Consider the following 27,994-nt stretch of genomic DNA (forward strand, 5'->3'; position numbering starts at 1 on the left):
TGGCCATTGTTTCAAAACAGGTGCCCTGCAAACATCCACCTGGTTGTTTATTTATTAGCCTGGATCATTCCACACATTCCCAGTGAGTCAAGGCTCGCCATGTCAAGGGGGCAGGGCAGGCAGAGGATCAAGTGACATCGTATTATCTGGCCTCCTATCCTATACCAGTGTTATACACCAGCATACTTACACAGTATAATTGTCAGAGATACGGAGAGGTCCCTCATGCCAACGATTGTCTCCTCCTAATGGAACCGGTACTGTAAGGTAGGATACACTGCATGATGTGTACTTATTTGTTTGAAATTTAGTAGCTTATGGCAGTGCAAGTGGTTTGACAGGATGTAGAAGTGAACCACTATGCTAATTGTTTATTGGTTGATAACGGAAGTATATTCAACGGAAGGATATCTTTTGAATTGTAAAAGTCATGATACCAATCACCATTACCGGTAGATTATTATGCATTACAGTCTCCAGTAAATGTCTTAATTTGCCCACCAAAAGAAAGACATAGCAGGTAAAATGCATTTAACCACAAAACATTTTGATCCAGTTCTGATCAAAATTGTACATTAAGCACAAAGATTAGTTTTGGGTACTAGCAAGATAAAACATACCAAATCCTGACATATGTTTGAGGCAGATTTGCATCCAGTTCCATTTCCTCAAAGCTGATGATAATTCTCCAAAGACTATATATATAATATCTCCCTAAACAAATCAATCATGGTCATATAGAGTTTTTCTTTTGGCTCACGAAGAGTCCTGTCCATAACATTTCATGAGTGAGTGAGTATGGTTTTGCGCCACTTTTAGCAATATTCCAGCAATGTCACAGCAGAGGAAACCAGAAATGGGCTTCACCTATTGTACCCATGTGGGGAATCGAACCCAAGTCTTCCGCCTGACGAGCGAACGCTTTAACCACTAGTCTACCCCACCACCCCCAACATTCCATGAATCAATGGGTAGTACTGTTACAGTTAGTCCTGGTGTTGAAACCTTAGTCCTCATTGGTTAAACTTTGAATACATGGCAGACTACCATTATCATAAGACAGTTAAACTTTGTGCAGGTCATTTGTTGCTATGTTATTGTTGAGCCGCTTGAGCGTATACATGTATTTTTTATGGATCACATGGTTATATGCATCTATTATTAATTCCTTCATGTTACCATGCTAACAACAGTTAAGATAATATTGTTCATGTACATAAATCATATAACAGTATTGATAATTCAGAACTAAGGAAATGGTATTCTGTTTCACATTTGGAAAGAGTTAGCTATGGGAGGAACTGTGCATGATTAGTAAAACAATATCGTTAGATCGATAAAATGAAAGCTACAGACTGTTTCATATTTGAAAAGTGCAAGTTATCAACAGAATAATTAGTTCAACACTATGGATGGGATATACTGTTTCATATTCAAAGAATCAATGCTAGCTGTGGCATAACTTGTTTACTAATCATGAACCCTTAAAACTTTACAAATCATATACTTCCTACAATCATTCTAAAAAAGAAGCATTCAGAACAAAACTGAAAAAATCATTTAAATAAATTCATGTTTTCGAAACTACTATCGTAGTCCTCTTGGCTTATCTCAGTCTTGATAGTCCCAGTCCCTTCCCACATCAAATCAGGACACGATCAATCTTATCATTTGACGTGAATGGGCATTAATGCCTCATGCAAAAAGGTATATAAAGAGCTTAGTTTCCATAGAAATACCAGCCTTACTCCCTTGCAGTAAGGTAATGCCACTAGCTCATCAACACATTAACACAGGTCCACGACCTGGGGTAGAAACAAACAACCTAATGATTTACAACACAACCCATCAGCAAGAAATGGGGAGGTAACTCAAGGTCGTGTCGTGTTGTGTCGAGTCGTTTAACTGCTGTAAATTCTGACCACAAAATGTGTCCCAAATATTCATTTGGTCCATAACATCAACAAATAATCCAATAAACCTTCAATGATTAATAGGGCCACTTGTCAAAAGGGGAGATAACTGCAAAAGTCAAAATGTAACCAGAGACTTGGAATTTAGGAAATGAATAATTTGTTTAAAAAGAACTGGCAAAAATAACTTTGCTCGAAGGAAGTGACAGAAAAGAGATTCTGACAAACAGAAATCCCCTGATGAGAACATTAGGATATAAGATATAACACTTTTAGACATGATAATGTTATAAGCATTAATATACACCAGTTGTACTGGTGTCCCCTGATGAGAACATTAGGATATAAGATATAATACTTTTACACATGATAATGTTATAAGCATTAATATACACCAGTTGTACTGGTGTCAGTGTTTGTTGATGAGACACTACTGGGCATTAACAGCAATCTCATACAGTTATGACAGTGCTAAATAGGATACACTTCAACTGCTAAGAAAGAAGCCATTCAATTCATGAAGGAAGACAAATTCTTAGGATTCCACAACACTGTACTACGGAGTGTCAGAGTATGACAGTGCAAGCAACCTACTCCATTACACAGAGGCTATCACAGTACACACACTAAAACCTAAACTGTCCCTTGTAACAACTTTACAATAACACTGGTGATCCGTATCCTTTGGGTGAAACTGTCTTGAGTAACAAATTTCTTATTCAACCAATCACATCGTTTTGTATAAAGTTCCCACCATCTCAACATATAATCTTGCTCCAAGGCTGTACTGAATGTAGTCTGTCTCACAGTCCCTGAACCACATTATTTTCCCTACTGCCAAGCCCTCTCTGCAGTGCTAAAACCTTAAATAAAGCAAGTCTAGATTTCCTCAGGTTCAGAATCTCTGGTCTCCCTGGGGCTCCTTTTCAATTTAAATGGGCGTGTTTGTTACTATCAAAATTATATATATTCAGAGACTAAGCATTAGTCTATACTTAATGCTGAGACCATGGATGTATAGTAATTCTATCCTTATCTAAGAGGTAAGTCTAGAGACCACAGTCTGCTATTTATTACTTTTTTAAGAAATTATCATTTAACCTATTAATTTTTACGTGAGAAGAATTTATTTCGGTATATAGGCCATTGGCCCGTGTACAATAAATGCAGAGTGGTATATGATATATAGACAATATGGTTTATACATATACATAGTCTCTTCTAACATTGGATAGAATTCCTTTTAGATAATATATGTTTAATAAATAATGAAATTTTTATAAGTAAATTCTTATCTTTGCATGACAACAACTTATGATATAATTTTTACGTTAGAGACTTGTGCAAGTCTACTCAACATCAAGTGGTCACTTTAAAATATATCATTTATCCAAAGACATTTTGAAATAATTTACTGATCTCAGCAATTGCAGAATCTTTATATGAATTTACACAATGAAAATAAGGAATAAAATCAATTTCTATTTGTCCAACTTTATTATCATGACATCTACCACCATCTCCTGATCAAGATATCTACCCTCTAAAGATAACTCAAGATATCAAGATATCTACTCTCCACCCCTCTCAAGATATCTACTACTCTCTCAAGATATCTACTCTCTCAAGATATCTACCCTCTCAAGATATCTACTCTCTCAAGATATCTACTCTCTCAAGATATCTACCCTCTCAAGATATCTACTCTCTCAAGATATCTACCCTCTCAAGATATCTATATCTACAAGATATCTCTCAAGATATCTGCCCTCTCAAGATATCTACCCTCTCAAGATATCAAGATCTATCTACTATCTCTCAAGATATCTACCCTCTCAAGATATCTACCCTCTCTCAAGATATCTACTACAAGATATTCTCTCAAGATATCTACGTTCTCAAGATATCTCAAGATATCAAGATATCTACTACTCTCAAGATATCAAGATATCTACCTCTCAAGATATCTACCTCTCTCAAGATATCTCTCAAGATCTACTCTCAAGAGATATCTACATTCTCAAGATATCTACTCTCTCAAGATATCTACCTCTCTCAAGATATCTACAAGATATCTACCTCTCTCCTCAAGATATATCTCTAGATATCTACATTCTCAAGATATCTACCCTCTCAAGATATCTACCCTCTCAAGATATCAAGATATCTACCCTCTCAAGATATCTACCCTCTCAAGATATCTACTCTCTCAAGATATCTACATTCTCAAGATATCTACTCTCTCAAGATATCTACTCTCTCAAGATATCTACCCTCTCAAGATATCAAGATATCTACCCTCTCAAGATATCTACCCTCTCAAGATATCTACCCTCTCAAGATATCTACCCTCTCAAGATATCTACTCTCTCAAGATATCTACCCTCTCAAGATATCAAGATATCTACCCTCTCAAGATATCTACCCTCTCAAGATATCTACTCTCTCAAGATATCTACCCTCTCAAGATATCTACCCTCTCAAGATATCTACCCTCTCAAGATATCTATTACCATTATCTCCTTTGAATACCAACTGACAGTAACAGCCATTGCCTCAGGCAAGCAAGCACATGTTCACTGTCACTTGGTACGAGTTGTAATTAATATCACAATCAAACTGCAGGCCATGCTGACCACATGTGTGTGTTGCATGGCAAGCAGAGACATTAAGCAGTGGCTGTCAAGTCTACTTGTCAGATGGGCTTGTTAAATCAATGTTAAGGACAACAAGTGTAATTCTATAATGTCAAAAAACAGCTGAGTATGTGAAATAACTGACATGTCAACAAACAATTTGTTACCTCAAAAACACCTTTTGATCAACAACATTGCTAATTCTCTGGGTCCTTCAAAGATGAAAGTGATGATTTCCCCGATGGATTCACTGATTTTGGACACATACATAAACTGGTTAAACATGTTAAAACTAACAAAAGGAACACCATTACTTGTGTCAACCAACTCCTTCCTGAGCCAGAAAGCCATTACAGCAAACAGCTATCATAAGGTACATATGGTACCATGATACTTCTAATAATATCAGCTTTTACTGTCTACTGAATTCCTTCCATCAACCAGTCTTAGAGCTTCTCCCACCAAGAGACCTGAGACTTCTTCCCAGTAAGCAGCCAACCAGCTCCTTCTGTCAAGAGATCCCAAGATTTTCTCCCACCAAGCAATCATAGAAGAGCTCCCTAAAATACATCCCACACCTGCCTCTCAAGAGAGTTACTCTGAGCAAGCTATCAAAGCATTATAATTATTTTAACAATGCACCATAATAAAAAAGTTTTGCCCTGCCCAGCACTAAAACCATATCGATCAATTACCATTAACCCAGTTGACTCCTGCCATGCGATCAAAGCCACACAATTATTTTACTCCCACCATAAAATACAATTATGACAGTCATTAAGATTGAGAATAACTTGTGACATGGAACCGTAACATATATTTTAAAGTCAGTACAGTAAACACGAATATCTTACCACGTTCACCTTCACATACCACATTCACAGAAAAAACAGGCGGGAAGTTGATTTCTGAGTGGGACAATAAATCTCTTGCACCCCGGTATGAAGCAAAAAGCTTCCTGTTGTTTATGAATCAATGAGAATCAGGTGACACAACACGAGTTTAGCTCAACCCAATCAAAATACATACAATGGCAGAATGAAAAATATCATTTATGATATAGGTGGTTTTATGACAAAACATATGCATAAAACAATATATACCCCTCAGGGCACTGCTATAACTGGTATTATACACCCATGAGCAGCCACTAGTACAAAGCCCTAGACTGATAATACTGTGATAACATTAACATCTACTGAAAAATTATGCCAAGATCTATGTTCAGGCAGGTCGAATCAGATTGCATAACAGGACTAAAACCCAGAACTATGGCACAAACAAAACGCTTTAATGACCTAACTACCCTATCATTGTGGACCAGTTTGTGTTTGTGCATAAGACTATCTCACAAACTATATACATAATGATATAAGGATCATCTCAAGTTCCTGACTGACAAGTCAACCTAGACGTGATCAGAGATAACTCCGGTAATACACTGGCCAGGTGGAGTGGTGGAGGCCCATTAGCATATCTTAGAATACCTGTTCGTTTTCCTGGATCAAACCCCAGTACATGATTAATGACTTAGCCATAAGTAGACTAACGACTAGTCTTTGAAATGAACATATTTTACAGAAAAAAAGTTCAAAGTGAAAAAAATAAAATATAATGAAAAGGAGCCATGAGACTTTCTTCATAGAATCTAGACTTGCCACATTTTCTAGACTTGGGTGGGCTTTTTTGGATATATTTGCTTCAGGGTCTGTATGACAGACTAAGGGTAAGTTCAAACATCCTTTCACATGTATACAGAATCTGATTAACTTAAACATGGGATACCGTTATTTTAATGTCAGAATGGTGAATTGTCTTGTCATTATATGGTGAAAAACTATCATCAATCTTCACTGCATTCACAAGCAGATGGGCTGGGAAATCTACATTTAATTGACAATGAATGTTTGAGACAGTCCCTCATCTAGAATACAGTGATTTCCCAGGCAGCAAACTCCTATGATGACAACACCAGTTTTTGTCCCACATTTACTTATTCTGTGTGAAGCTGTGTACACACTGGGGTATGTTTGAGTAGTATTACACTGTGGCCTCTGTGAAAGGTAAGTGTGCCCCTGTGTACACAGGGGAAGTACACTTCCCAAACACATGCCAACAGAGGGCACGAGCACTTAACTCATCTCAGACAGCAGCTCATTAGGAAACATGAACAGTTTGTGTGTTTTCTTTTCTGTCAGTCATTACTGTCTTGCTTCAAGAATAGAAGTTTCTTAATCCACTCATTTGTGAAAATGGAAATAGATTATCATCCCTTGGATATGTTTCACAAAATATTCAATTTAAATATACATATGTGCTGTATTTCAGACCCGTGATATTCTCAGAGAGGAAGTAAAAGATTCTCCTGTCTGTAAATGAAATGCAGCTTTTCCAGTTCCAAAACTTTCAACACCAACACTGACTGACTGACTTTGGCTTTACGCCGCTTTAGCAATATTCCAGCAACATCACAGCGGGGGACACCAGAAATGGGCTTCACACATTGTACCCATGTGGGGATTCGAACCCGGGTCTTCGACATGACGAGCCAACGTTTTAACCACTAGACTACCCCACCGCCCCTCAACACCAACAGAGTAGCCATGTGCACTTTGAGATAAGGACATTTTCTTAGTTGTTATCAGTTATAATTCTTGCACACACGAAACATTCTAAACATGGTGAAGGCAAGGTTTGTTTTTTAATTATTTTCTTCTACTCAACCATTCCATTCAGAAGCTGATCATGAAAATCAGAAACTAAGAAATACTATGGCCTTACACTGAGTTAACAATTCAATTTAAGCCTTTTCACAGCAGCATGTAATTACTGAAGTTAGGAAGAGACCAACCAATGGTCAATATGAACACATACTGTACCTGGACACATGATCAGTCAGGTCCCACACTGTATCAACCAAATCTGCTGACATGCATAGGGTACATAAACCCAAGCAGGACAATCATATTTAATCAAAAATCATCCATCAAAGTACCCATCTCTTAATCTCCTCCCTATCCATACAGTAACTTTGTCATAAAATAATGAATCTTGTCTGAATGAAGAGATAATTTCCACACATTAATTTATACAGTGAGTGAAACTGTTAACCTAGATAATACTCCAGTCACAAGTCAGCTGTTGCCACAGGAATGTTGTTTATATGCCCATCCTAGACTGACTGACTTCAGTTTGGTTTTACGCCACTTTTAGCAATATTCCAGCAACATCACGGCGGGGGACACCAGAAATGGGCTTCACACATTGTACCCATGTGGGGATTTGAACCCGGGTCTTCGGCGTGACGAGCGAACGCTTTAAGCATTAGGCTACCCCACCGCCCCCCCATCCTAGATCAATGCACACTACTGAAAGTGAAACACCACATGGGCTGATATATTTTACTCAGAAGGAAATGACAAGTTTCAACATAGTCATATGAAAATACATCAGATGTTTTTTACCTTCTTTAGACTGGCATACAATGGCTCAAGCTGCCACAGCCTGCTATACTACTCACAAAATGTTAAAGGCACTATATCACACCACACTTTTCTAAAAATAAATAATACATTTCTCTCAATAATACTAACTATCAGCCCTCAGGGAAGCTATCATATAACATATTCCCAAAACAAGTAGGTATTTAGATTACAATATTAAATCAACAAGTTCGAATGAATTAATGCAACGTTGCATTAGATCGACTCTCGTGCCCTCTACTGGACTAACATTTTTATTTTTTAAAAAAACCCAGAGTTATGTCCCTTGAAGCGCTCTTTACGATTATCATACGCACAACATGTGAAACCAGTTCGGCAAACACAGACAACCCTGTGTGCGACAGTTTTCGATGTACAGATTAATTGTTTACATTCAATATATGGTACGTGTGTTCTATTTGGAAGCTCTTCACTTCAAAGTTTCAATTATCGATTTCAGGCAACTCATACGGGATAAAATCCATTCACTCACCCCATATTCAATGTCTCGTACACTTTTGTGTCTTCTATTCTTTGTTCCAAATTGTCCTATTACTGTCCATAATATGCCCCTTGTATTTCCTTTATAGACAATAATAGGTTCATGTATTGCTTCTAGCTTTCACAATCGGTGACACAAACATGTCTGACAAAAATAGATTGCCAGGAAACTTGGCGAAACAAGTGACCACACTGAACCCTGGGACAGGTTGTACACGACCCATTGCACAGACAGAGTAATAACTCACCAAGCTCATTGGACAAAAACTGTTTCATCAGTCCCTGTTTCATATATACTGTACAGTGCCACATTAAATGCAGCTGACAATACCTTGGAAACTTAATGAATATTGTTCAGTATGATTCACTGTCACATGTTGAAGCCAATATGTAGGTCATCAAATCTATGTCCTACATTTATTCTCTCCTGCAAACCATTAAACAAAAGTTACCAAGCCTGCAATACTTCGGTAAGGATTCCTGTAGTCTGAAAATGGGAGATTGCCTGAGCTCCTTTATCTGACTTGTACCCATGTGGGGAATCAAACCTGGGTCTTCGGAGAACACTTTAACCACTAGGCTACCCCACTTACATTGTGAGATGGTTATCACTTAAAACCAGAGAAGATGGGCATGGCGCAGACTAATGCTTAGTCTCTGAATATATATCATTTTGATATTTGAATTTAAACTGCAAGTGAGTTTTGAGATTCAGAATCGTAGGAAATCAGGACTAGCTTCGTTTAGGCTATAGCATTGCAGGGAGGGCTAGGGCAGTAGATAAATAATGTTGGTCAGGGACCGTGAGACAAACAAGCCACAAACAAACCAAGAAACTAATCAGAGCAAAATGGTCCCTGAACCTTAATATCTGGCATGAGTAAAACCAACCTGTCCTACCCACCCCTAACACAGGAGGTGAAGTGAGGTGAAATTGGGTTTAACATCGTGCTTGAGAATATAGATATAGGGATATGTGCGCGGCTGCTTGTACTAGCCCAGACTTAAGCTGGTTTTATAGTGCTAGCCCACCGAGATACCATGCCGCAGTGAAGCATGAATACCCCACTCAGACACAGTATACTGACTCGAGCAGACCAGTCCTTGTTGTACCCAGTAATGCCGAAGCCAGGCAGGGACCAACAAGTACCATATTTAAACGCGTCTTTTTGGTATGACGATGTCGTCGGGATCGAACCCAGCGACCTTCCAGCTCTCTGGTGGACGCTTTAACCACTACACCCACGGAGGTCAGCCCCTAAAACAGGACTGACTGACTGACTGAGTTTAGTTTTACACGCTTTTAGCAATATTCCAGCAATATCGCGGCGGGGCCCTAAAACAGGAAATATCGCTGGTTCATTATAGAAAATCTGATATATCACTGTTCTACTGATGCAGTCATATTTCAACCATTCCACAAAAGTGCCAATTTTTTTTCTTCTACGGTAGTACACAAAGATCCAAAAATAACATCCATAAAACAGTCTAAGTAGATTAACACCAATGATTACTTATTCTTGACATAAATTGACACAATTAGCATTTATTCTTACTACAAAAGAGCAGGTATGCCATACCCCAATGACATAAATATGCAAATTAGATAACCAGAAGTGGGACTTTTTCAGTGATTTATTTGACAGCTAGGTATCAGTGAAATTATCATGATTATATACATTATGACTGAGATATAATCAAATGAGACAGAGTTGTAAAGTTACTATTATTCTGCAAAACCCTGGACACATTAATTTTAAAATAACAGAAGGAACCTTATTTCTCAGCAAATGAATATGCTAAAGAGATATTATATAAGTTGGGTTTTTGGTCCTTACAGCAATGGAAAACAAGTATCACTATACAGAATATTTAAATAAGAATTTGATGCCCTTATTTCTTAAAGGGAAACAGTAAAAATGATAAAAAGGATTTTACATACATTGAAAAAATAGGAGTCATGGTGACTCACAATTACAGCTTTATCAGCCACTTGATAAATTTGTGTCAAAATATTTTGTGACAAGAAATAATCCACTTTAAATTCGAAATAAAGCTGCATTAGGGCTGTAAAGCATACTACAGTTCAGAGTCAGAAAGCTTAAATAGTTCACTGTATTGAGTTATTAGGATTCACAGTACACTCATTCGATTGATAACAATATTAAGCCAGCTGCGACTTGTTGATAATAGTTTGGAAGTATTTCACAAAATAGTTGAGTTTATTATTCAGGAATTATGTAGTGATATTAAATCATTTGAAAAATAGAAATTTTCATGTGTTTTGGGAAAATGATCCTGTTAAAATTTGCCATATTTTCTGTAGTAAATGTTATGTCAATGTATCTATATAAAGACTAAAAAGGAAAATACATTACAGTGATAGAAATACTTTTTTCTAAGTGTCAAAAGGGCACCGAGAACATTTTTAGCAGTGCCATTTCTGTATTTACCGTGCCATGGCACACTAATATATGGGGTATTTCGAACCCTGCATTATATGTATTATAACAACATACACAGATTCCAAATATTCCAATCAAGCCAAGTACAGATCCAGGTAGGTAAATACGACCATTAGAAGCCATATGTTGCTGCAGAGACAAGAGGTCCCAAGAGCAATACTACTATTAATCACAGACTGTACACAGCCAAGTGCAGCCGCCTCAAGCCGACTGGGGACCCATCTCCAGTAACAGCACATAGCACTCTCTGATAGATGGAATCGAGTTCCTTCACCTAGAAGCACATCAATAAACCAATCAATACTTGTATATCATTGTCAATAGGCACACAACCATGGTGCATCATCACTGGACACAATGTTGACACTACAATGATCAGACAAAATGGGCTAAAATGCCTGTTATTGTACAAGGAATGGGTCAGTAGATGGCAGGATCTGGTTTTGGTCTTCATTTCAGATCCAGCATGCAACACCTACCCTACCCTATTGGCCCAAAGGAGAGTTAGAGTGTCTAAGGCCTAGCCTACTTCTCTCAGAAAACTAAAAATATATCAAGTCACTTGGGGAATAATTAGCCATTTCAGCCCATTTGTATAGCTGATAGCTCGTGTTATACTTCAGAATTTAATATTACTGGTGAACTCTGGCAGCAGAATCTGACATATTTCCTTCAGAATCAACTGATACTGCCCAGAGATTGTAATAGTAAGCAATATCTAGCTATGCATTTCACAGTTAAATGTCCCTGATTAAGTCCCATAACTCGACTTGGAGTGGCCGCTGTTCCTAGCTGCTAATTCATCAAGAAGTCTTTCCGCCATGCAGGATACACAAAATGTTAAAGACATCACAGAAGGTTTCCAGTGCTACATTGATTTACATTCATGAACTCAAGCAAACTTTAGAATTTCGTCAGCAAGCACTCTATCAAGACTACTGATTTAATGCAAATTTAATCTACTGATGAAGAGTACGTCAAACTCGACTATGGGCTAAGATGGCACCTTTGGTCTTTGCCCAATTCTTGACGTGATTGTCTGTGTTTGATGTTTTGTGAATTGTGACTAATGGACAAGGATAACACTTCACTTATTCTGTTTCATGACTTACATCAATATCCTTCAGCCAGAATTAGGCTTCCGACTGACCAGCAGGATTTGTGATCAGTTTACTTGCTTCCAATTATCTCAGTGTTTCCACAGATGCGACTCACAGCACAGGCATTCAGCTACAAGAGCAATACTGACTAAACACAGAGACCCCCACTCCTCACCACACAGAAATTAGCCCTGAGGGTCCAGGTGGGATCTTCCACACACACACCATCCAACATTACCCCCATCCAATATCCCTCCCACCCCCACCCCCACTCCTATGGTGCATAGCGCAGCATTGTGCACATTCATCATGTTCATCTTTGTGAATCAGGATCAGGTGTATAATTTTCGTATTTCTTGTGGGTGCTCTTGAATGAGTGAGTGAGTTTAGTTTTACGCCACACTCAGCAATATTCCAGCTATGTGGCCAGGGTCTGTACATAATCAAGTCGGGACCAGACAACCCAGTGATCAACATCATAAGCATCAATCTATGCAATTGGGATATGATGACATGTGTCAACTAAGTCAGCGAGCCTGACCACTCAATCCCATTAGTTGCCTCTTACGACAAGCAATGGTTACTGAAGATCCATTCTAACCCGGATCTTCACAGGTCTGGGTGCTCATGAAAGTAAGGACAGAGTTATGAATATCTCTGCCGATGTCCTTTGTTGTTCATGCTGTCTATCAAGAAAAAGGACAAAAAATGCCAGTAGTAGATACTGACTATAGCATAACCTTCACTCACTCAATGTATTCTGATTAAGCTTTAGCCAAAGTTATGGCATTTATGTCAATTCAAAAATAACAAATTCTGCAGAGTTCAATTACAGACAATTTTTCCACTTTCTACACATATAACCAAATGCCGAACAACTTAACATTTATTTCCATGAGTAAATTTAACACCATAAGACAGTAAAACAACTTAATGTCAAAACGTGTTATATCACCCCTCAAGTTGGTTAGCATGGTATAGGGTTATATACCATAGAGGGGAATAGCGCGCCATTATATCAGGGCCTACAAGGAATAATTACATTTCAGCTTCAGCTGACAACGGTCAGCAGGCAGATGATCTGGAACACTGTGACTGAGGAATAATACTGTTGGGATTAAACACAACACATTCACGTACCCTGAGGGTTGGGGGGGTGGGGGTCCCAGTTGTACCTGTGGCTAACAGGAAACAGCTCTATTTACCTGAGCAGTCTGGGAAATAACTGGGACTAACATACTGATATTTAACAGTAACAACAACTACACATCCATGGGAATATGACAAACTGTCTAGTCAAACTCTTTGCTGATCTTTGGTGGAAACCATCCCAGCATCTCATTTTCAGAAGATGAGGGATTGATCTTCATTTTCAAGCTCCAAAGTGCCCATGGTAGTCCAAAAGAATGTATTTTGTTCTAAAAACCTGGGCCTAGATTTTCAGAAGCTCTCCTAGCGCTAAGATAGTTGTAAGTGTCATACATTAACATTAAATTACGACTATCTTAGCGCTAAGAGAGCTTCGAAAATCTTGGCCCTGGGATCTTAGGAAACTGCTTTCTGTTGACAAGTCATCATTGAAAATCACCTTGGCCAAGACATCACATTAGTTTATGATATCATCTATATTTTAACATAAGTTAATGACATTACATCTATATTACCATAAACTGGGAAAGCTTGCTGACGTTGATGCAGACCAAGTTAGTATGAGCCTCTGAGAAGGTCCAGATAAATCCCTGCAGATATCCTACTGTAACTATCAAATCCCTGATCTAGTGCCTTCATATGACAAGCATATGGAACTCAGGACCTCTTCAGCCTGCAATCCAGACTAGGCTTGTTGGGATAGAGATGGAAGACCTCTAGATCACAAACAAGTTTGTTATGCATGACTTGAACTACTTGTATATTGTATGCATTGTATGTGGTACTGGGCGGACTGTTGTTTCCTGTATGCACGAGTGAATGCTTGAGTGATTGGAATTCAGTAAAATGTTGAACACAGAACTAGACTACTATTAGGGTTTGGAATCGATCAGTTGTATTAATCTGAGCGATGGAGTGTTGTTTGATGCCACAGCAATGTTCAAACCTGTCAATAACTGGGTCTGGATCAGACAAACCTGTGATTGATATCAAACCCACCAATCCCTGCAATCAGTTGTGAAGGTGCTCAGTCTACCAAGTTACCGAGTCTATCTTAGTGGTGGTCCGATTAATTGAAATAATCGAAAATTGGTCGAAGTGACTAAACGACCAAGCAATCGATCATGTTTTCTCATAATCGAACACAAACAATTCTGGAACACGTTTTCATAAACAATATTTTTCACAAGGTTGTTTTTTTCTGTTACATTTCAAAAGCACTACAAGCTCGTTTCAAGTCATGATTGAATTTATCTTAAAGACTCCAAGAAATTTATGTTCCTAACATACTAGTCATTTTTTAAAGATGTGAAATTTTGCCAAAACCCCAAAAGAACTACATATTTTTTCCTTATTTTTATGTGCATTAACAAATTTCATTAATGACGCTAACCAATTATTTTTTGATGATTGATCGGCTGTAATAAACTAATCATCAATTATGAGATTTTAACCAATTCCCAACACTAGTCTATCTATCTCATCCTTGGTAGTCATATCTGACACAAGTATTGCAACATTCCCCTTGAATATCATGTGAATAATTAGTTTGTTCCATCCAATTACTCATTAGTTCCATCAAAATTGATTCATAATATTTCTTGTAACATCCAGAAAACTCATGTCAAATACCTCCTTACTTCATTATTTGCATTCGTTCTAATCATATTCCTTAATTCAGTTTGTGACACCGAGGTTCGATTTACTGTAATGAATAATTCTGTTAAGATTCATTAAATGGTTGCTCCTTTGAAATACATAATTAATAAATATATTTATGAAGAAATTATTTACACAAGTCAACCACCACATCAGAAAAGTCTGACCATCTGATAATCGTTAATGATTGATCGCTAGAATAAGGTCTGCTACTGATTGCATAACCAAGGTATTCTATTCTAACATCATTAGAGACCAACATGCACATCGAAATTAGGAATCCAATTAATGAAAAGATGTTCCCACACAAGCATACATCACGACATAATCAACACGGAATTAACGCCATTTTGTTCAGTCAGCTGATTAAATCTTGTGTATTAACCTATACAAGAAAACAGACATAGCCTGAGGTGGAGGGTTAAATGTCAGATGCTTCAAATATAACAGTCTGTGTTTATATGGCTTATTGTTTCTGTGTTTTCTTAAATGTAATGATTTCCTGTCTGGTTGGTGGGCTGAACACAGCTTTAAATAGAATATGGATATTGGGCCACAAATATCAAGTTGTCAGTTGGTGTATTATTCATTATACTCAGAGAAATAAGAATAAAATATATTCATTATACTTAGAGAAACAAGAATAAAATATATTCATTATACTTAAGAATAAAGATATATTCATTAAGATATCAGAGAAACAAGAAAATATATTCATTATACTCAGAGAAACAAAATAAAATATATTCATTATACTCAGAGAAACAAGAATAAAATATAGTCATTATACTCAGAGAAATAAGAATAAAATAAATTCATTATACTTAGAGAAACAAGAATAAAATATATTCATTATACTCAGAGAAATAAGAATAAAATATATTCATTATACTCAGAGAAATAAGAACAAAATGTATTCTTTGACATGTTTTGACCAAGTATCAATTATCACAATGATGACCTGTGATGACATTACTGTCATATTGAACACAAAATAGTGCTGACTATCATCCTCCATGACTTGGAAATTAACATTTTGCATATCTAGCTTTGATAATAACACCCAGACTCAAATAAAATCACTCCTTTTTAAACAATTCATGCATATTCGATTTTAGTGATTGTGATTAAAACTGAATTCAGAAGGGATACAGCTTGATTCACTGAATATGCGAGTGAATTATAACAGTCCTAATGTACTTATTGCAAGTTCATGATCTGTGGGGTCAAGAGTGTGGCAAACATGAAGGTCCGAGTTAGAAATGATCTTCAGTAGCCCATGCTTGTCTTAGAGGCGACTAATGGGATCGGGTGGTCAGACTTCGCTGACTTGGCTGACACATGTCATTGGTTCCCAATTGTGCAGATCGATGCTCATGCTGTTTATCACTGGATTGTCTGGTCCAGACTCAATTATTTACAGACCGCCTCCATATAGCTGGAATATTGCTGAGTGCGGCGTAAAACTAAACTCACTCACTCAAGGGTTTGGCATGACGAGCCACATTTAATTATCAGGCCACCCCATCGCTGCAGCACCCAAATTACCAATAGATTCCACAGTGGAGAATTATAACAATATGTACAGTCTGAGTTAGAAACAGTACCAAAAAGTCATGGTTGATGCTGATTTATAATTTTGCTACATTGATCATAATAACTTACAGTTGCATCAGTTTTATTTGCATAAATTCAGCTCGTAATGCCCGTGGATTCCTGTCTATTGCATAACAATAGCATAATGACATCATAACGGCTTAGACATCAATATTGTTAGACAAGGACAGTTTTTATCAACTTGTCTAAACAGGTTTTATAGAATGATATTGCAATTCACATCGTGATATGTCATACTGACCCAAGTCTGCTTTTGACACCAACAAATGGGATAAAAATAGTATAAGGTTGTTTTATTTACAATTTATATAGCTTTACACAAATGTGACTTACAATGTTATGCAGGGAACATAAGTTAAAACAGATGTTTCCTAACATTTCCCAAATAGGGGAAGGAATGTTCTACTTACATTGTTTACCAGCAGCCATGAATACAACAAGCTTTGTCCTGTCCTGTTCCAATGGCTGAAGTGTGCACTATTTTATCAGTGTGGCAACATTGTGCAACACGTTATAAGAGTGGCAACATTGTGCAACACATTATAAGTGTGGCAACATTGTACAGCACCTTTAAGTGTGGCAGCATTGTGCAGCACCTTTTAAGTGTGACAACATTGTGCAACACATTATAAGTGTGGCAACATTGTACAGCACCTTTAAGTGTGGCAGCATTGTGCAGCACCTTTTAAGTGTGGCAACATTGTGCACTATTTTTATCAGTGTGGCAACATTGTGCATCAGTGTTGCAACATGTGCATTATTGTATCAAAGTTGCAACATATGTGGCATGTTATCTGTGTCTTTTTATATCAGTGTTGTGACAGTGTGTATCACGTTAGCACAGTGGCAAACAAATACTTTAGAAAAAGCAAAATGGTGCCCTGAATCTAATCAACATCATAAGCACTGCAGATCAATATATGTATTGTCCATCAACATGACCTTCTACCACTCCCCACCAAGAGCAGGTGCTCCAGGCGATCCAAGATTGACTGAACTTCTGTTTTAGCCTCCATAAGCCCTTTCACAAACACTGGCCTTCACCTTAACAATTTCTGTACACACCTGCCACACTTCCATCTACCTACACAAAGTGTACTTACTTCTGACAAGCATGTCCCATTCACAACATACCACTAGGGTCAGCCATATCAACAGTGTCATCTTCCCTGTTGGACCAAGACCTCCCTCAGACAAACATAATGGTCATCAACGTAACTTGCACCACTCCCACAACAACTACCCCATGAACACCCCATTTGGACAACACTGCACCCACCTGACCACATGGCTTCACACACACATGAGAGCCATTTCTGTTTCTCCCCCTTACTTAGCATTCCTTAGTATCCAGGGATCCGTTTCACAAAGCTATCATAGGGCTACGACTGCCGTAAGTCTATGTTACAGTATAGGAGTTATGACAGTCATAGCGCTACCACAGGTTTGTGAAACGGGACCCAGGGCTCCGTTACAGAAAGTTATCTTAGCACTGAGATGATCGTAACTCCCATACTTTAACATAGGCTCATGATCATTGTAGCTCTAAGATTGCTTTGTATAACTGGGATTTTATCAAGATTCTGAAAGGCAAATTCTGAAAGGAGTATTATGTTGTTCAACACTTGGATTTTTTTATTTTTCAGTTTATGAGAAATCAAATGATTTTTCACATTTCATTTCACATTGTATTCAATGAAATAATGTTAAACTAGTCATAAAATATTCTTCCTCACCATTGCTTCTGTTATTAGTGAAATACAAGTCACCTCCATTGCTGAGTATAAAAGTGTGTAAAGTCATCACATTAGTCATAACGACATTAACATGAAATGAGAAGTTATTCATTCCAGTGTGGGACATTACCAACACTAACAGCTGGACAGAAATATCGGCAGCTGAACAGGTGGAGATTAGTTCCTGATATCTACCATTAACCACCATGCTGGTATCAATTAAAATGGCAAAAGAGATTATGAAATTCACTTTGTCAAGAAGTCACCTGAACAGTCAATTTCCACAGCCAGGCCATGTATCGGTGATTATAGAAACATATGTCATTGTGAATCATACTGCATTTCACAACCTAAGCGCTAGAGAGATTTAGTCAAGTTATCAATCAATAACATGGGCTTATGTTTCTTCTTGCCAAAACTTCTAAATATATATCTGTCTGAGTGCTGATTTCTTCCCCTAGACGTGTCTTTCCTGACACAAGGTAATTCTTACCACTCTGACATCGTAACACTGCGTCCTATTACCACCTCTTTAGATTAGATTATTTACCTGTAAATTAAACCTGCTTCTTCTGTTAACCACCATGCACTGTTGCAAAATGTGTTTGACAATCGTCCAATCTGACAGATGAGCTGTCAATTTTACATGTTTGAAACTTCACATCTCACCAACAGGTGATCATGGAACAATGAGGAAGTGATTACAAACAAGTCACCTTAACCTGCTAGCAGTGCTGACATAGGCGAGAATATCGATGACAAATATGCAGAATCCTAAAATAACAGCAGATCAATCAGTGGGGATTTGTTGTAGAAAGTCAGTTCATTGTCATAAGTGCAACTACATGATGTTGATGACTAATTTGAAGGACTCTACATTCACAGGGTTGGTAACGCCAAGAAACTGTCACTGACTGGGTTTTAGTGCCATACAAAAGTGGGGTGGGGTAGGGTGGCGAATGATGATGATGATGATTTTAATAAGGTGGGGGTCATCCATTTTGTGGAGAACATCAGTTTTGTACACACGTACTAGGGGGTCATCAATGATTTTGTACATGATATGCTGGGGGTGGAGGGGTGGGGGTCATTTACTTAGTACATAATTTTTAGGAGGGGGTTGGGTGGTCATTCACATTGTACATGCTTCTCCATAAAAAATAATCACCACACACACACCCAGCCATAAATTATGAATGGTCCCTAATAATGTCTGTACACTGTCACAGGTGGGGCTATGTAATTGACTAACAAGCAAAATCATCATGGTCGTATTGATAGCAATATGCAGAATGCTAAATTAACAGGAGACAAATACATCAGGTGCAAAGTTCATTTCAACCAATTTTCTGAGAATGTGATGAATCAAAATGTTTTTTTAACAGTGAAAAACCTTATAACATGCATGACTTCCTCATGCAGCAAAAGCCATCTTGATTTGAACAGAAACGGTCAAATGGCCCATAGAAATACTGGTACTATTACAACTTGTAAAAAGGAAAGGCCACATTTCAGATGTAAAAGACCGTGAATGTTTTTATTCATATACTCGTATGGAAGTTATCATGTTGATGTACACTAAGTTGTCTTTGATGAATTTCTTCTCAGTTCACAGATCTGTATGGTCTGATCTTGGAAAGGTAAAAAGAAACAACTTGAATGTTTCATGGTTCCAAACAGTTACAACAAACAGTCATTAATAATCTCTGCAATAACAGCACTGCAGATGACTTTTAGCATTGAGTATTTACTCACAAATTATCATTCATGTTGGGTTTTTCTGTACATAAAATGTTTTTACTTCTTTGGGTCAAGTCTCTTGGGTATTTTCACACCAGTAAGTAGACATTTTTTACAACAATTCTACAATAACCTTGTCTTTTCATGTGACTTCTATGTGTTAGTGTGCTACCATGAATGGAACAGTAGAACAGATGACTAATTAACAATGTGTGATATTGTAATATCTTTGCTTTGCATTGTTCACTGCTTAAGAGTTCATGTATAAGCAATGTGTAATATTTGTAAATAAAATACATAAAATAGAAATGGATACATAGCTTGGAAAGGATACACTGGGTAATAGTAAAGGTTTTTTAAAATTCCCAAGCAACTAAAAATTAATAGGATAATGTTGATATATTTTGACTGCTTATCTGATGCCCTGGCACTATCAAATCCATATGCACAATTGCAAACAGTGAAAAGGAATGCACAGACTAGAGGGGATGACGTCCTCTCGAGCAGTACTGTTCACAACATTTCAAGTTGATGAAATACAACAGTTCTTGTGCCCATGGTTGAGTGTCATCCTCTTGACTGCAGGGTCAAGTTGATATAAGTAATGCAAGAATCTATATTTAATGTGTCAGTGTGTCAGATTTGAGGCTTAGGTGATAAGAAATGTATACACAAAAGCTTCTTAACATTCTCCGCATGATTCCTTTAATAATAATAGTTTCTGTAGGTTTCAACATTTGAAGATATGAAAATATATTCAAAGAACATTTTGGCATGTAATCACATGAATTATTGAAATGGTCATTATAACTGTAGTAAGAACATTAATCAAAAGCGTAAACTACTATGGCATCAATCACACGATAAACCCATATCAATTATCTCCAGTCAAAACAGTAGCTTGTTAGGAAGTGCTGACTTTCTGCTACTGTTCATGGTAAACGACTTACTCGTGTGACCTCATTCTTTGACTGATCACTCCCTGCTCATTAAGCCAATTGAGCGTGACGATACACAAGTTTCATCAACCCACAATGTAGGGTTCACACCTACACTGCTTGACCCATAGAGTTCGCACGCTCGAACAGTGCCGGGACGTGTATTCCAATGGGATTCTGCTACTGCTCGATAGCATTGCAGGCAGTAGTGAATGAAAACCGGTTGCCCCAGAGTTCACGGTGACAAATGAGTATACGCTGCAAGATTCAGAAAAATGAGAATGTCGTCTTGAAACCTTGATGTGTAATGAACAATACGGGCATATATTTAAGAAATTTCGGAAAACACATAAGAGACACAGACAGCAATCATTCTACGAGAGCGCCACCGATAACCGAGTTGTCAGCCATGTTTGTTTGAGAGTCGGCTGACTGATGAAACGTGCCTTCGTCAGGCGTCTTGGTGATTGCTCATGACACCATAAATTACGAGCACCTGTCATATTGGTACCTACCTTCAAGCTATCTGTAAAATATGGGTTAAAATCCGTGTACGTGCGTTCGAAAACCGTGCTCCAATTCACGACTGTGTCACGTCATTTGATCATTCTCAACAGATCGTAACACATTTTTCAAGAAATCCGATCACGGTTTCTGCCTGAAGTAGCCCCCAGTGTCAGTTCCACGCCTTGGAATCTGTTAATAATCCAGTAAAAATATCTACTGAGTTAAAACTGACACAGATAGCCTGACGCTTCTGTAAAAAGTCAACCTAAACCAAATCGGACCGTGTCGGTCGGTACAAGCAAGGTACTCAGTCTATGACTTGCTGATTGCGCATGTGCAACACCTTGAAAGCAACAACTGCCCCGCCCTCTTGCGTGGGTCACTAGAAGGTAGCGCGAGATATTCTCAAACAATCATTTCAGCCATGACATCGCACATGCAACGGAATTATTGGCACGGTTGTCAGATATTTCAATTACTAGCTGCTACCCCAAAAATGCCATTGGATGTCGTCATTCATAAATCGATAGTGAGCTAAATACGGCCGACTAGCGTCGGTGCTCGCTTGCTCGTCGGGACACAGGTAACACATGCCTTCCGCCCACATGGTTGAAAAGCGTATATTGACAAACAAACAGGATTGTCAGCTTACCTATTTGACTGGATGACATCATGTAGCAACTATGTGTAAACCGCATGGACTACATGACGACATTGTACTTTTAGGTTCCGTAGTTTCTACGCACTGTATTGAATTATCTCTTGTTCGCATTAATGCTGTTTAATTATTTATGCAATGCGTGGTACATGTACGTCTAAGAATATTGCATGAGGTTCCAACCAAGCGTCGTTTCAGCGTTTTATTAAATCAGGGGCGCGATGAGATTAGTCTCTGAATATATATATATATATTTGTTTGTAGAAATAAACAATTCCTTTTGATTTGAAAAGGAGCCCCGTTGAGATGGGAGATTCAGAACTTAGGGCTTAGCATTGCAGTTACGACAAGGCAGAAGGGAAAAGAAGACGGTTCAGGGACTGTGAGACAGACTATAGCGCGAGTTGTGGTTTTACCATTTTCGTTATGAGATCATGTATATTTTGAGAAATATTTACCATCAGATGAAGTGATTATAGTGCCCTAACAAACTTACATTTAAGACACCCGGTGACACGATGTAGGTATTAATATTAAGTATATATTAAGAAAGGGCTTAATTTGCTTTATTAACCTATGCTCAACTGTAACGCTAGAGTAACGCTTGGTCTCTGAAAATATATAATTTTGATAGTAACAAACAAGCCCATTTAAATTGAAAAGGAGCCCTAATGAGACCAGAGAACCTGAACCTGAGGAAATCTAGACTTGCTTTATTTAGGGCTTTAGCACTGCAGAGAGGGCTTGGCAGTGTAGGGAAAATAATGTGGTTCAGGGACTGTGAGACAGACTACTGTAACGCAATAAAGTTCAATACTAAACCTAGAGTAATGTCTTAGGTGGCCTTGCCTGGATTGTGAGAAAACGTTAAATTATTCTTTAAAGGACACGAGCTTCTGAAAGTAAGTAATTTATTTAAGCTAGTATATGTTTCTTATGTTCATGAGTATTCGATGTCCTTTCGTCATATCGTGTTCACAGCTGCCATTTAAGAAAAGAAGTCGAAATGTATGTTGTAAGTTTGTTGTTAACGCCACACTCATCAATATCCAGGCTATACGGTGGCTTGCTTGTAAGTATAATGTTGTATGTATACTGGTTTTGAGACACTAGATCTTCTGAATGTGTTCATAATTTGGGCATGACCTTAATATTTGTTTAGGGGCGGTGGGGTAGCCTAATGGTTAAAGCGTTGGCTCGTCACGCCGAAGACCCGGGTTCGATTCCCCACATGGGCACAATGTGTTAAGCCCATTTCTGGTGTCCCCCACCGTGATATTGCTGGAATATTGCTAAAAGCGGCGTAAAACTAAACTCAGTCAGTTAATATTTGTTTCAGGTATACATGCTTGTAAAACCCATGTATTTCATTTCTCAACCCTTTAATTCATTGCTACTGACTATTTTACTATTCATATACGACATATAATACTTTGTAATCAATGAGATGGTGCTCATGTTTAGGTTCAAGCAATTAAGACACACGCCCAGGGCGATGTCCCTGTTTGTACATACGTATACACACCAAGCCAGGCTAACCCAAGACATATATCGACTGGACAGTGAAGGCTGGGCGGAAGGGAAGTAGTAGTAGAAGTAGGTATGGTTTTAACCGCTTGTAGCAATATTCTAGCAATATCACCACAGGGGACACCAGGAATGGGCTTCACGCATCGTACCCATGTGGTGATTCGAAAACGGGTCTTCGGCGTGACAAGCGAACGCTTTACCCCACCGCTAGTCTGTCGTACAGACCCTGAAGCAAATATATCCAAGAAAGCCCACGCAAGTCTAGAAAATGTGGCAAGTCTAGATTTCCTCAGCTTCTGAAAATGAAGAAAGTCTCAGGGCTCCTTTTCATTATATTTTATATTTTTTTACTATGAACTTTTCAGTAAAATATGTTCATTTCAGAGACTAGCTGTTAGTCTACCCCACCGCCCCATAGGGAAAGTAAACCCCAGTTTGGGACTGTCAGACAGTCGAGTCAGCTAGGGCACACGACACGGTAACAGAAACCAGAGGGTAATGAAACTGAATGAAATTTCTCGTGCTTCATTTGACCTTTGCTCTTTGAACATGCTTTTAAAAACTCTCAAAATGAATTTCCTTGTGGGGTAGAGATGATGTGCACACACACAACTGGGTCAGTCAAACCGGAACACCACATACTTCTTCCCACCAAAAATGACGACTGAATTTGTTTCCGTTACTCAGTTAGTAGTTTTTTTCGAGATGTTTTGAATTTTGATGTATTTTCTTGTGAGAACCATGGTCTTAAATTTTCTAAACAAATACTTGGCCCTTTACACCTTTCTCCTCTTAATAAGTTGATGGCTGTAAAACTAAATGTCTGTGTGTAGTTTTCTATCCCTTATATATCAAGGAATAACACCCTGAATACCAACACCGACAGATAGACTCGGAGGTCTCAGTATTCTGTATAAGGCGCATCACCGTTCCACAATCGCGTCATTGAGTCTATCCAGATATCGATGATCGTGGGTTTGAATCCCTGATTCGCATTGATTATGAACCTTGGTTTCCCAGCACCAAACCATAGCTTCGAAATCGTGTCTCTGTACTTTCTCAGTTCTACATAAATAATATCATACTATCTGTTATTAGTAAAAGGGGATCAGCATATAAGTATATCATTGTTTCACCAAAGTGATACACGTCAATCACCTGAATATAATTTCGGTCTTTCCTCCCACTTTAAACAGACACGCCATTTCGGAAATGATAACTGTTCACAGCGACGCTAAACCAAACTCAGCCACACAGCCGTCACTTGTATACCAATTGTCATGGTAACGATGACATGCTTCTAGTTATCTGGCGGAAACTCCGTTACTGAGTGATGTTTGACACCACTTTCAGCACCAGTATAAGTACACCTGTATAATAGCAGTGTATGAAATAAGGCCCGTCCGACCACCCGAGACGGTCTAGATTTCTGACGGACGGTCTAAATTTACAGCTAGCCAGCCCGATGGTCTGGTAAAATTTTTATATGTTCCATACATCTGACTTAATTCGACATATTTGTTCTGGTTAAAACCATTTTAGGTTGGTAACATTTTGAAGTTCTGGTTATCAGCCGAAAACTCCGTTACTGAGTGATGTTTGGGATCACTTTGAGCACCAAGTATAAGTAGATCTGTAGTTTGAACATTTTCAAGTTACAAGCCCTGATGTCTGGCTGGATTTCTGGCTTATTTCATACACTGATAATAGTCAGTGAAATCTTGTATCACACATTCAAATTCTTATTTGTAATGTAATCTTGAACGTGTACTGGTGGATGTTTATACACGAGACTAAGTTTGATGCTTATGATTTAATTGGAAGCTGGTATTTCTAATCCATGGTGCAGGATTATAGTCAATATATTGACAAGATCAGACTGGGATATCAATTTCAGTTAAATTAGACTCCCCTTGTACAAACACGATTACTCGATTAGTCAGGCTTGGTGCTGACCAAGGTTTATGTAATCAAATTGCATCTTGGATTCAAACTTAGCGGATCCTGGAACGACAAAGGGTGGTAATGAACATACTACCTGTACATCATCTATCTGTCTGTACATCGTCGACATTGTAATCTTGGGAACCAATAAAAAAAGAAAAGGGTGATAATGAAATATCTATGAATATAATGAATTGCAGAAATATTTATATTTGTCAAACAACGCTCTGTTCGATGTCAACGCTAAGGTGACACTATATGTAATTTCGAAGTGAGAGTAAATGCTTTAGAGGTACTTATATAGCGACGTTCGTAGCGCAATAATCGCGTTGTTGCATCGACAAGGACAAAGTGACCTTATGTTGTTACTGTTGCCGGTGAAAGTTATACAGTCAGGCCATGACAGGATCGTTAAGATCACTTTATGGAACCGGGCTTACTCACATCCAACCATCCAAGGGCTATATAAGACTACCGCGAAACTGAGTAAATGTTCAGTAGTTTTAGCCCCGAAACCACCTTTCACAATGGGCTATTGTCGTGGAGGTAACCACTGGAAATGAATCACCCAAGTACATACGAGACTAGTGTTATCTTATATATAACTTGATTTGCTTTTTTTCCAGATGTCTGCCAGACCCCTCGAACAAAGTATTCAAGTATGTCGAGAACTTAGAAGACCAGCTCCAAGATCGACAGTGGCAAATTTGAGCAAAACCCACGGGATTCTGGTTAACAATATAGGTCCCCAGCCAGTCTGTCTACAGGCCCTGAACCACATTATTGTCCCATCTGTCTAGCCCTATATATTTGTAATGCATAAGCCCTCAGTGAAACAAGTCTAGATTTCCTCAGGTTCAGGTTCTGAATCTCCCGTTTCACTGGAGTTCTTTTTCAATTTAAAAGGAATTGTTTGTTTCCATCAAAATTATATATAAACGCATGGCCAAAGAAAGTATAGGACTGGAAAAATTATTTGTCACTGTCATTGACATGGTTAGGAGAATTAGACATGCTGGCAATGTTGGCCCCACTACTGGGAAGGGAAATACACCGCCAAAACGCAACACGTTCGAACGGTGAGAGTGATGACGTCACAAATGTTGAAAGCATGTTCCATGCCCCTAGCACATAATGCACGTGCAAAGTTTCGGTATAAATGCGATGCATCGGTCCCGTCATATCACAGCTGCTGAAAACACATGAAAAGTATGCCACGACTGACGCCAGAACAGAGAGAGAGATTGCCATAGGGATGTCCGATATGGGAGCGACGAACGTCAGAATTGCAAGAAGATTTGGTTGTACGCCACTGACGATAGCAAGACTCCTCCAACGATTCAGACAGACAGGTCGAACACAGGACAGGCCGAGGAGTGGGCGTCCACGTGTAACTAGCGCACGTGAAGGTCATCATATACGCCTGATACACCTCCGAAATCGATTTGTTACGGCAACGTCAACGGCCGAAACAGCGTTGGGACGTCGCATCAGTCGAAGGACTGTCCTCAGACGTTTGACAGCAGGTGGAATATGTTGCTATCCGACCATTCCGTGGAATGAGACTAACACAACAACATCGACTTGAAAGACTGCAATGGGCAAGACGAGTATACCGCTGGCAAGTGCGTGACTGGCGTAGGGTCCTCTTCACCGATGGAAGTCGGTTTTGTCTGCACAAAAATGACGGCCGACAGAGAGTTTACAGGCGATGGCGTGAACGTTTTGCAGCAGCATGCATTCAATGCCTATGGTGGAGTTGGTGTGATGGTATGGGGTGGCATTATTTGCGACCAAACGACACCCTTGGTCGTTATTCAGGGGAATCTCAATGCTAACGAGTACCGAAATCAAGTCTTGCAGCCTGTTGTCTTACCTTTCTTGAACAATCAACCAGCAACTCCCTATACAGCAATAGCGACGAGAAACTTTCTTAATCAAAATAACGTTAATGTTCTCCCCTGGCCTTCTCGATCACCAGATATGAATCCGATCGAGCATTTGTGGGATCATTTGGGAAGACAAATTTGTGGTCGTCATCACCCTCCACAGACAAGACAAGAGTTGGAAGTGGCACTGAGGGACGAATGGCAGCGACTGCCAAATGACGTCATCCGACGCTTGACGTCATCGATGCGACGACGTGCACGAGCGTGCATCGAGGCTGCTGGCGGACACGCACGCTTCTGACGTTGTGATCGTTCTGGAACAAACTTTTGTCTTTTGTGTGCGCAATTCGTCAAAGGAATATCATTGTAACTTTGGTATTTACCCCCTGACTGTTTGAATGTCAATGTCACCGTTCAGTTCTTTCAACCAGGTGATGATTTGTACACACAGCAAAGTGCAAATGAATTTGCTACAAATTACATCTATTACATAATCCAAATCTTGTGTTTCTGTTTTTACTGATCTTCAA

The 27,994-nt window shown here is 38.6% G+C and overlaps 1 long non-coding RNA gene across 1 annotated transcript; it reads left to right on the forward strand.

The window, feature by feature from the left end:
- Positions 1-126: 126 nt before the first annotated feature.
- LOC124283721 lies at positions 127-27,964 on the forward strand. The gene is made up of 2 exons (XR_006900389.1): positions 127-267; positions 26,202-27,964. It is a non-coding gene; the product is annotated as an uncharacterized LOC124283721 (long non-coding RNA).
- The last annotated feature ends 30 nt before the right edge of the window (positions 27,965-27,994 follow it).

The sequence above is a fragment of the Haliotis rubra genome, unplaced genomic scaffold (assembly GCF_003918875.1).
Source record: "Haliotis rubra isolate DU_JTF1 unplaced genomic scaffold, ASM391887v1 Scf32, whole genome shotgun sequence".
NCBI lineage: Eukaryota > Metazoa > Mollusca > Gastropoda > Lepetellida > Haliotidae > Haliotis > Haliotis rubra.